The sequence below is a fragment of the Panulirus ornatus genome, chromosome 9 (genome assembly GCF_036320965.1).
Source record: "Panulirus ornatus isolate Po-2019 chromosome 9, ASM3632096v1, whole genome shotgun sequence".
Taxonomy (NCBI): domain Eukaryota; kingdom Metazoa; phylum Arthropoda; class Malacostraca; order Decapoda; family Palinuridae; genus Panulirus; species Panulirus ornatus.
The window spans coordinates 45,682,782-45,694,989 of NC_092232.1; the positions used below are offsets into that span (position 1 = coordinate 45,682,782).

Below are 12,208 nucleotides of genomic sequence, written 5' to 3' on the forward strand. Positions count from 1 at the left end.
TCATGACCTGGGCGATCCTGGACATTCCAAGCTTACTTCCTTCATGACCTGGGCGATCCTGGGCGTTCCAAGCTTACTTCCTTCATGACCTGGGCGATCCTGGGCATTCCAAGCTTACTTCCTTCATGACCTGGGCGACCCCGGGGCATTCCAAGCTTACTTCCTTCATGACCTGGGCGATCCTGGGCATTCCAAGCTTACTTCCTTCATGACCTGGGCGATCCTGGACATTCCAAGCTTACTTCCTTCATGACCTGGGCGATCCTGGGCATTCCAAGCTTGCTTCCTTCATGACCTGGGCGATCCTGGGCATTCCAAACTTACTTCCTTCATGACCTGGGCGATCCTGGGCATTCCAAGCTTACTTCCTTCATGACCTGGGCGATCCTGGACATTCCAAGCTTACTTCCTTCATGACCTGGGCGACCCTGGGCATTCCAAACTTACTTCCTTCACGACCACCCGACCACTGCGACGGGTCACACCCAACCTTAACCCACTTAGGAAAGTGTAGATGTGTGTGTGTGTGTGTGTGTGTGTGTGTGCCTGTGTCTGTGTCTGTGTGGCTACGAGAGAGAGAGAGAGAGAGAGAGAGAGAGAGAGAGAGAGAGAGAGAGAGAGAGAGAGAGAGAGAGAGAGAGAGAGAGAGAGAGAGAGAGAGAGAGAGAGAGAGAGCATGTGTGTGCGCGTGCGTGTGTGTGTGTGTCTGTATATATGTGAATGAGTGTGCTCGCCGCGTGCATGAATGTTTACGTTCGTGGTCTGCACGTGTACATAACGTAGCACGTGGACGCTCGTGTACGACAAGTAAACAAAAAAAGATATTTTCTTTTAAGGACGCCTTTATCATAGCACTACACTCAGCTCTCTCCCTCATCCTACACTCGCTCGTACAGACCAGGTGGGAGGAGAGGCTACAGGACAGCCATGTCAGCTGTGTAGCCTTGTAGGGGAACTGTGTAGCCTTGTAGGGGAACTGTGTAGCCTTGTAGGGGAACTGTACGTTCTAATACATTTATAATACCAGTGTGAGGCCCAGTGGTGCAGTAAGGCATAGTGGCCCACTCATGAGAATGATAGGCCATCCCGAGTGAGAAATGATAGCCAGGGTGTAGCCTAGCCAGCGAGGGCAAGCGAGAAATGAGCCACATTACCTTGTAAGCTCTGTGGTGGCCTTCTGCAGTGCCTACTGCAGTGCCTCTCCGTTACTATCCCCCTGCAGTGACTCCTGCAGCTGGGTTAGTGTTTCCTGCAGTGTCTGCCTGCCCGTCAGTGCTTCCTGCGGTGCCTCTTGCACCAGCTGCTCTTCAGTGCTTCCTGCAGTGCCTAGCTCTCTGCACCTCACACGTTCGACCTGCAACATAAAATGGATCATTAGATGTTATTGAGGGGAGGCCTGTGTGTGTGTGTGTGTGGTGACCTGTGTGTGGTGTGGTGACCTGTTTGTAGTGACCTGTGTGTGGTGTGGTGACCTGTGTGTGTGTGGTGACCTGTGTGTGGTGACCTATGTGTGGTGACCTGTGTGTGGTGACCTATGTGTAGTGACCTGTGTGTGGTGACCTGTGTGTGGTGACCTGTGTGTGGTGTGGAGACCTGTGTGTGGTGAAGGACAGATACATTCAGTGTAAGTATAGGTATTGTGAAGAACAGACATAAGACCTACGTACAGTGATAATGAAGACTAGGTATTTTGTAAGAACAGACATAAGCTTCGTATATCTTCCGCTACCTTCATTCACTATTGTAGCTGTGAAGCAATGAAGTATGCCTTTCTGTCGAAGAGATGACTGCTTATCCAATGCCAAAGTGGACCACCTATATCTAGTTTCAAATCTAGTTCATGTAACATCACTTGCCTATAAGCTTTCGAGCCAGATACTCTGCTATTTTACTATTCGTCTTCAATAATAACTGCTAGAAAAGCTATGAGTGTTGTATACACTTTTTGCCCTGGCACACGTTCTTTGCTCGTGTGTATGGTGGTTTGCTGAGCAACATGTACTCCAGAACGTAGCACACAGAGCAACTGGTCCGGGAGATGGGACGAAAGCTATCGGGTTGGTTGGGTTTTGATATTGTCCAGGTCTGTGATCCGTCATGTACCAGTCGTACTAATGTCATAGTTTACCATCCACACACACACACACACACACACACACACACACACACACACACACACACACACACACACACACACACATACGCACAAGGGCATTTAATTATTTCTTTTTTTCCCGCAGTAACTAAAGAAAAACAAGTATTTGGGTCACTTGTGTTTCCTGCAGGACCTTGAAATCGAGGACCTTCCCGAAGGCCAGGGTAGCTTCGTCGTCATTCACGGAGGGAGCAGCAGCTCTCGTAGTGGCCGGGTGGTGGGATCACAAGCCTAACACCTCCTAGGGCCCCCTAGTGCTTAGGTCCCTCACCACCGGCAGGCGGACAGCCAGCCCTAGAGCATAGGACCCCGCACCTCCTGAGTTGAAGGGAGGTTTGATCTCAAACGACAATGTAGTCATACATCAGCCACTGACCTCACCAGACGGTGTGGTGGTGACCTGACTGTCTCTCACTGTCTCTGGAGAGACAGGAACCCCCTGACGGGTGACGGGTGACGGGTGACACCTACTCCACGTCACAGTACGGGAGCACCACAATGTTGACAGATGTATATACCTTTATACACACACAACGTCTCACACTACATGAGGGTTTTTCTAATCAAAATCTCTCCAATATCTTGACTGTTCGTATGTCTTGCTCAGCCACGTCATCCCCAGCCTAAAATACTTCGTTCCAGGTACTCATAAAATGAACACTGTGAGTTGTGTGTGTGTGTGTGTGTGTGTGTGTGTGTGTGTGTGTGTGTGTGTGACACCCCCTCCCGAAGGGACCTGTGAGGCGCCATTGGACCTACCCTGGAGCAGATGACCCGAATGTGGATCAAACACACAGGGAGCGTATCAACAGGTCTCCACCTATTGCCCCTAGACAGCTGGCAGATCCACCCGTAAACCAGTACCCCCATACACCAGTGTTAAGTATAAGTAAATCACATGGTACAGGGTACTGAGCGTGCCAGTGGATACCACACCACCTTATAAGTGTAGAACAAGAGAGATACTAAAAGAGGAAGCATCTGATTGGCTCAGCGGAAGGAGTAAAGTACACCTCCACAAGGTTCATAACAAGCTTGCCACACAAGCAGGATGCAGGATTGACCGGCCAGATCTTAACATTTACCGACGATGCGAAAGGACACAGTCTAGTCCAGGCGGGAGTGTTCGATGAATGAAAGAGCGATAGCATTATTGATGCCGTGGTCGAAGGCGTGACAGAGGAACTTAACCAGCTCAAGTATTGACCGTGAATCTAGAATGTCTAGTGGATCAATATCAGAAGCACGAGAAGAAAGAGGAGTTTCAAGTCATGATCAATAATGACGTAAGATACGTACATGAATGATGAGCCAAATACATTCTATTTTTTGATGAAGGGAAGAGAATGTTATAGTTCATAACTAGAGATATAGACTATAAAGCGAAAGACACAATACCTGGTCTTTCATATACGACAATGAGAGGGCATTTCAAGCCCGCTGTTCACTTCTAGTCATCAGACTTCATTCAAAAGGAACCCTACCCCCCCAAAAAAAAAAAATAGACGGTGTACAGAGAAGGTAACAAAAACTAATTCCTTCAATCAAATATAAATCTTACCAAGAAACGCTCGAGGATCTGAAATGATTTTCTCTTGGAAGTGTTGGGCAGCGAGGACGTCTTACAAAACCAGAGGAGTTTTCGACATCAGTAACTCACGATAGAATCCCCGCGTTAGACCAAGATATAGCAATATAGAAATAGCGATATGAGGTTCACAGTGCTGATAACATGGCAGCCACAGTCGAAAATATATTTCTCCTGTGTTGAACATGTCTCCCACTGTGAACGTAATCAGGGAGTAGATAATCATGGCTGAGAAAAAACATTGCTTCAGTCTTTGATCACCACTGGAATAAACCACTGCCAGATATGACCGAGGGCTAATGAAGCCTTATCAATACAGCTGGACAAAGAGCATAATGAATCTATAATCAGTGAGTGAGCAGAGATCTAAGAATGTCACCTCCTTTGTACGTTACAAGGTTTGGCGAACGCACTTGAACATACCCAGCAGCCATGATGGGATCCTAAGGTGTTTTTCATGGACTATATCCCATCCGATGCCTATATTAGTATAGCATCACTATATTAAGTGGGTCAGGAGCCCCCTCTGGTCTATCGTCACGGCTTCATCTACATCAAGTTAGAAATATAGGATGACAATACTGTAGATAACTGGTAGATAACCTTCAACATCATGTTGTCTGTTCTTTGTTCTCTAATATACCTCCAATATCTTATTTTAATCAACAATTTCGTTATTCACAAGATGACGAAAATTGCCATAAAGCAAGATGAATATGATACAAATATCCCGTTGTATAGTAACCTAAGGCATGTACTTAAGGGAATGAGTAATGGCTTGTGAACTGGAGGAGAAGTCTGGTTTTGTGGAAAGGATTTCATGGTCTCAATTCTTAAAGAGCACAGGTGAGAGCTACGCTCACTGGGGAAGCTAACGAATATGTCTTTGATATCTCTTAACTCAAAGGTATTTTGAATAAGAGAATATATTCGTCGGTCGGGTCAAAATAAAAGCTAAACTCGTTAGCAAGTCTTGACGTTAAATGGAATTTGTTCCCACACACTCCACCATCGAGGGAGTTTCATCACTTCCAGTCAAACGTGACAAAGTTGCTATCAGTTATGTCTTAACGTAGGAGACCCAAAAAAAAACAAAAAAGAAATAACATATATTAACATCAGAGAGAAGGTTGACCCACCCGTCCCTCCCTCTCTCTTAGTAAACTTCCTTCGTTAAACAATAAAAGCCAACTTTACCCTCAAGTTTGTGTGATCTGGAAACCCATATGTTATCATAACTTTAACAGATAGGATCCGAACGTGGGTTCTGGGGGATCTGAACGTGGGTTCTGAGGGATCTGAACGTGGGTTCTGGGGGATCTGAACGTGGGTTGTGGGGGATCTGAACGTGGGTTGTGAGGGATCTGAACGTGGGTTGTTGGGGATCCAAACGTGGGTTGTGGGGGATCTGAACGTGGGTTCTGGGGGATCTGAACGTGGGTTGTGGGGGATCCAAACGTGGGTTGTGGGGGATCTGAACGTGGGTTGTGGGGGATCCGAACGTGGGTTGTGGGGGATCCGAACGTGGGTTGTGGCTTCACCGAGACATGATAAACAAAGGCCTGTGTTCTGTGTTATGATAGGACCTGGGTTGTCTCTTTTGAGGGACTCATTGTCTACGGCAGCATATATTTACTTGTATTATTATAATCAAAAAAGATCATAATAATACAAGTAGATCTTGTAGATCTTGAGTATATGTGAGAGACTAAATGAATAGGTTGGTATACACATTTTTTTTTTTTTTCCAAAAGAAGGAACAGAGAAGGGGGCCAGGTGAGGATATTCCCTCAGAGGCCCAGTCCTCTGTTCTTAACGCTACCTTGCTAATGCGGGAAATGGCTAATAGTTTGAAAGAAATATATATATTTTTTTTTTTTTTTTTTTTTTTTTTATACTTTGTCGCTGTCTCCCGCGTTTGCGAGGTAGCGCAAGGAAACAGACGAAAGAAATGGCCCAACCCCCCCCCCCCCCATACACATGTACATACACACGTCCACACACGCAAATATACATACCTACACAGCTTTCCATGGTTTACCCCAGACGCTTCACATGCCTTGCTTCAATCCACTGACAGCACGTCAACCCCTGTATACCACATGACTCCAATTCACTCTATTTCTTGCCCTCCTTTCACCCTCCTGCATGTTCAGGCCCCGATCACACAAAATCTTTTTCACTCCATCTTTCCACCTCCAATTTGGTCTCCCTCTTCTCCTCGTTCCCTCCACCTCCGACACATATATCCTCTTGGTCAATCTCTCCTCACTCATTCTCTCCATGTGCCCAAACCATTTCAAAACACCCTCTTCTGCTCTCTCAACCACGCTCTTTTTATTTGCACACATCTCTCTTACCCTTACGTTACTTACTCGATCAAACCACCTCACACCACACATTGTCCTCAAACATCTCATTTCCAGCACATCCATCCTCCTGCGCACATCTCTATCCATAGCCCACGCCTCGCAACCATACAACATTGTTGGAACCACTATTCCCTCAAACATACCCATTTTTGCTTTCCGAGATAATGTTCTCGACTTCCACACATTTTTCAAGGCTCCCAAAATTTTCGCCCCCTCCCCCACCCTATGATCCACTTCCGCTTCCATGGTTCCATCCGCTGACAGATCCACTCCCAGATATCTAAAACACTTCACTTCCTCCAGTTTTTCTCCATTCAAACTCACCTCCCAATTGACTTGACCCTCACCCCTACTGTACCTAATAACCTTGCTCTTATTCACATTTACTCTCAACTTTCTTCTTCCACACACTTTACCAAACTCAGTCACCAGCTTCTGCAGTTTCTCACATGAATCAGCCACCAGCGCTGTATCATCAGCGAACAACAACTGACTCACTTCCCAAGCTCTCTCATCCCCAACAGACTTCATACTTGCCCCTCTTTCCAGGACTCTTGCATTTACCTCCCTTACAACCCCATCCATAAACAAATTAAACAACCATATATATATATATATATATATATATATATATATATATATATATATATATATATATATATATATATATATATATATATATATATATATATATTTATATATATATACGAATATAGTGCATATGAACGCGCACTTCCATACAACATACAAACCTCCAAAAGCCAGGATCGAACCCTGGACCCCTGCGTGGCAGGCGGGAGCACTGCTACGAACGTCCATGATAGAGTATTCGAGTACATAGTATTCGAATAGTCATTTCCCTATTACGGGTGATCATTGCCTAGCGGTAGCGCTCCCGCCTGCCACACAGGGGTCCCAGGTTCGATCCTGGCTGTTGGAGGTTTATATATAGCCTAGCGGTTAGCATTCCCGCCTCTTGCACAGTGGTTCCGGGTTCGATCCTGGCTGTTGGAGGTCTGTATGTTCTATGAAGGTGTGCGTTTCTATGCACTATGTTCGTATATATATATATATATATATATATATATATATATATATATATATACTAAGCATTGCTGCATATTGAGTGAGAAACTGCAGGAATCGATGATTGAGTTTAGAGGAGTGTGTGAAAGGAGAAAGTTCAGAGTAAATGTGAATAAAAGCAAGGTTATTAGGTTTAGCAGGGCAGAGGGACAAGTTAGTTCGCGTTTGAGCTTGAACGGAGAAAATTTGGAAGAAATGAAATGTTTTGGATACCTGGGAGCGGACGTGGCAGTGATTGGAATCAGAAGTGTGTGTTCGGGTGGGTGAGAGGAAGAGGGTTTTTGAAGCACTGAGGAATGTATGGAAAGAGAGGCTGTTGTTATGTGGGAGGGCGAAAGTGGGTTTTGTTTGAGGGTATAGCAGTCCCTGCTACGATTATATAGATGCAATAGAAGGGATGTACATATAAGGATCTGAGGAAGGGGTGAGGGGGTGTTGGAACTAAGATGATCAACGACAATATGCGGCTTGAGGTGATCGAGTACGTAATGTGTGAGATGTGTGATTGAGGGAGCAGAAGAGGGTATGTTGAAGTGGTTTGGACATGTGGAGAGAATGAGCGAGGAAAGGTTGATAAAGAGGATACATGTGTCAGAAGTGGAGGGGAGAAGGAGAAGGGGAGACCAAACTGGAGATAGAAGGATGGAGTGAGAAACATGTTGAATGGTCGGGGTCTGAACATGCAGGAGGGTGAAAGGTATGCACGGGATACAGTTAATTGGGAAGGTGGTATACCGCGGTCGACATGCTGTCAATGGACTGAACCAGGGTATGTGAAATGTCTGGGGTAAACCATAGAAAGGTTTGTGGGGCCTGGATGTGGATAGGAAGCTGTGGTTTCAGTGCATTACACCTGAGAGGAAGAGACTGAGTGTGAACGAATGTGGCCTTTTTTGCCTTTTTTCCTGGCGCTTCCAAGCTGACGCAGGGGGTGGCTGTGCTGTTCCCTGTGGGGCGGGGTGGCGCCGTAAATGGATGAAGCTAAACGAGTACGAATATGTACATGTGTATATATGTATATGGATGTATATGTGTATGTATATATATTCATATGTATACGTGAATATGTTGATATGTAGATGTATATGTATGTATATGTACGTGTATGGGCGTGTATGTATGTATGTGTGTATATGAGTGGATGGGTTCTTTCTTTGTTTATTTCCTGGCGCTACCTCGCTGACGCGGGAAATGGCGATAGGGTATAATAAATGAATATCAAGATATTCTTTTTTTTTCTTCACATGTACGTCCATAATGATCAACATTATCGCCATTTTCTTGGAGTAATTTCTTCCAGGAACTGCGCATCTAGGGTATCGATTGTTAATTACCTCCACTCATGACCCTAGTCTTGTTAACGTTAGATAATAAATGATGCTGGCATTACGTTTTCTATCTTTAGGTGTAGTTGAGGCAGGTCTTACGTCTATGATACGTAGCACATGGTTTTATCTTGATACAGTTTGGTCCAAATGACGTCTAGGATGGACCAGTGCTGTGATGTGTGATTCACAACTTGGAACAGTGTTAGGGGTTATGGTACAGAGTTATGATATATGGTACGTATCATGTCACTTGGTAGCGTGTTGTGTTGTATGGTAGCGTGTTGTGTTGTATGGTAGCGTGTTGTGATGTATGGTAGAGTGTTGTGATGTATGGTAGAGTGTTGTGATGTATGGTAGAGTGTTGTGATGTATGGTAGAGTGTTGTGTAGAGAGGTCTTGTGCTCGTTACGCATCGAATGGCCTAGTACAGTGTTGTGGTGTATGATGCATTGTCAAGGTGTATGGTACAGTGTTGCCGGTGTATGATCCAGTGCTCTGGTTTATATTACAGTATGTGATGTACCACATAGTGTTGTAATACAAGGGGCATAATGTTTGGTATGGTACAGCACTGTAATGTGTGGTATGTCACTAACAGTATGGTACGCTACGTAGAGTGTGTAGTGTGTGGTACAGAATGGTAGAGTGTGTGGTGTGTGGTACAGAATGGTAGAGTGTGTGGTGTGTGGTACAGAATGGTAGTGTGTGGTATGTGGTACAGAATGGTAGAGTGTGTGGTGTGTGGTACAGAATGGTAGAGTGTGTGGTGTGGTATATAATGGTAGTGTGTGATGTGTGGTACAGAATGGTAGTGTGTGGTGTGCGGTACAGAATGGTAGAGTGTGTAGTGTGTGGTACAGAATGGTAGAGTGTGTGGTGTGTGGTACAGAATGGTAGAGTGTGTGGTGTGTGGTGCATAATGGTAGTGTGTGGTGTGTGGTACATAATGGGAGAGTGTGTGGTGTGCTGTACAAAATGCTAGAGTTCGTTGCTAGTTAACTGGGAGACAACAGTGTGGTTGGAGGTGGATGGTCATGCGTGTATAAGGGGTCGGTGGACAGGTGTTCTGGGTTCGTCCCCTCCGCCTGTCACGCCCGTAATGAGAACGTCTGTAGGGTGACGTCCCTCCTTGGTTTGTGTAGGGTCTTCGGCCGATGAGATCTGCCTACCAGATGGTAAGAAGACAAGGCTTTGCCCGTCGGAGGAGCGCTGAAGATGAGGCTCCTGATTGGTCTGTCTACGGGATGACATCAGCTCAAGTCGGCCTCTTCCTGCTCCATGTCGACCAGTGTTTCCATACGTGTTCTCGTGTCTTCCGTCTTGTCAAAGGTGTGCTTGACCCCCCAAAGGGCCGGAGGCTCATTAATATCATCGCCTCATCGGTACGTCGGTTGGCTTCGCTGACTTCTACTCCACTGGGCCCAGGTTCGATCCTCTGGTGAGAGGAGAAGGCGCCCATCGCACCCAGGGGCTCCTCTTTTCTCGAGCTGACTCGCAGATGGATGAAGCACCACAGCTTGTGACGGGTTTAGCCACCCGACAGCTAGTGACTTGGTTCGAGTTCCACGCAAGGGATGGCTGTGTTCCTGGGACTTTGCTCCCTCACTGACCTGGCCTTACGTGTGCCTGCTAGAGGCTGCTGCTCTATCTAACATTAGAGCAAAAAGAAAGGCAGATCAATTAAGATTTTACAGAGAGGAAGGACGACACTGCAGTCCCTACCGATGGTGACACACCGCTCACGACCTGTGTGGACGGAGGATCGTGTCTAGGGTGGGAGGACTACAGGTCGCCGCGGAGGACAAGGTAGTATTGCCATAGACGTGGCAGTCAGTTGCCACATCGCCCAACTCTCTCCCCTCCTCCTCCTCCTCCTCCCCAGGCTCAGGTCGTGGCAGTCGCTTGCCCTTCTCCTCCTCCTCCTCCTCCCCAGGCTCAGGTCGTGGCAGTCGCTTGCCCTTCTCCTCCTCCTCCTCCCCAGGCACAGGTTGTGGCAGTCGGTTGCCCTTCTCCTCCTCCTCCCCAGGCTCAGGTCGTGGCAGTCGCTTGCCCTTCTCCTCCTCCTCCTCCCCAGGCTCAGGTCATGGCAGTCGCTTGCCCTCCTCCTCCTCCTCCCCAGGCTCAGGTCGTGGCAGTCGGTTGCCCTCCTCCTCCTCCTCCCCAGGCTCAGGTCGTGGCAGTCGGTTGCCCTCCTCCTCCTCCTCCCCAGGCACAGGTCGTGGCAGTTGGTTGCCCTCCTCCTCCTCCTCCCCAGGCTCAGGTCGTGGCAGTTGGTTGCCCTCCTCCTCCTCCTCCTCCCCAGACTCAGGTCATTAAGACTGCATGAGAAAGTACTTCATCCCCTCCTCAGCAGAAGAAAGGAAGAACCCAGCGTTACCTACGTGACTGCTGGCGTTTCGTGTAATTCTTTCGAGACTGCATAAATGATGGGAGCGCCAGAAGCCTATTTGCAAAGTTTAGCAGATAGACGTACAGTGGGTGGCGGTCTGTGAGGTGCTCTCCATGTTGGCTCCCTCTTCTTCCTCCTCCTCCTCCCGAGCTCCTGAAGTGGGGCTTCTGTTAGTCTCCCTCGTGATCTCTCGGGCCCTACTGTGCTCGTGCGATGATCGGCTGTTATTAAGAAGTGATGATCGCTATGGACACGGTGGATATCCATTGTCTTTAATCATGGGTTGGTATGATGAGGTGTGGTGGGGCTTTGCTGTGGTTATTGCCTAGATGCGTGGACACCACACACACACACACACACACACACACACACACACACGCTCGTCAAGCTCAGGTCTCGTCATAAAAGAATTGAGAAGACGGAATGATATAGTCAATGGGTATAAGCGTCAATGGTGACGTGAGAGAGAGAGAGAGAGAGAGAGAGAGAGAGAGAGAGAGAGAGAGAGAGAGAGAGAGAGAGAGAGAGAGAGAGAGAGAGAGAGAGAGAGAGAGAGAGAGAGAGAGAGAGAGAGAGAGAGAGAGAGAGAGAGAGAGAGAGAGAGAGAGAAGAGAGAGAGAGAGAGAGAGAGAGAGAGAGAGAGAATACAACCAGAAGGCATAAACACAGACGTCCAATGAGGCAAGAGGACGGATCTGCCCCCCACCTCCATTGCAGCGGGGAGGCCAAGGGATGAGAATTTCAGTCTGACAGTAATGTATGCCAACGCAGATGGAAAAGATGTTAATGGCAATGGGGCTGGAATTCAAGGATCGTGTTGGGCACAATGCTTCTGATGTTGCTGGAGTGGTAGAGACAAAAACTTCCTCCCGAATCAATAAGACCTCATCTCTGTAGTCCAGTGGGTGTGACATGGGTAGCAAGGAAGGGGAGAGAGACAAGACACAAAGGAGGTGGAGATCTGGCCACCTTGGCATGAGGAGGGCCTATGAGGACATATTGGTAAGCGTCCCACTCAGGCAGGTCATGATGGGAAAGCTAGCAGTCGGGGAAAAATCCGTAGCGGTGTGGATGATCTGCGTTCTCCCAAGGAGTGAAGGAACCAGAATGAATATATTGTGATAACAATAAAGGAACAGGGGAGAAAGAACACTTCCCACGTATTCTCTGCGTGTTGTAGAAGGTGACTAAAAAGGGGAGGGAGTGGGGAAGGCTGGAAATCCTCCCTTCCAGTTTTTGATTTTCCAAAAGAAGGGAGCAGAGAAGGGGGCCAAGTGAGGATATTCCCTC

The 12,208-nt window shown here is 47.3% G+C and overlaps 1 protein-coding gene across 3 annotated transcripts in view; it reads right to left on the minus strand.

Moving 5' to 3' along the window:
- The window catches only part of LOC139750387 (solute carrier family 7 member 14-like), a 579,902-nt gene that overhangs the window by 186,276 nt on the left and 381,418 nt on the right, over positions 1 to 12,208 (minus strand). For all 3 annotated transcript variants that reach the window (XR_011713125.1, XM_071665121.1, XM_071665122.1), the window contains exon 2: positions 1,155 to 1,354. The gene's annotated coding sequence lies outside the window, so the exon portion shown is untranslated. The remainder of the gene's footprint in view (positions 1 to 1,154; positions 1,355 to 12,208) is intronic.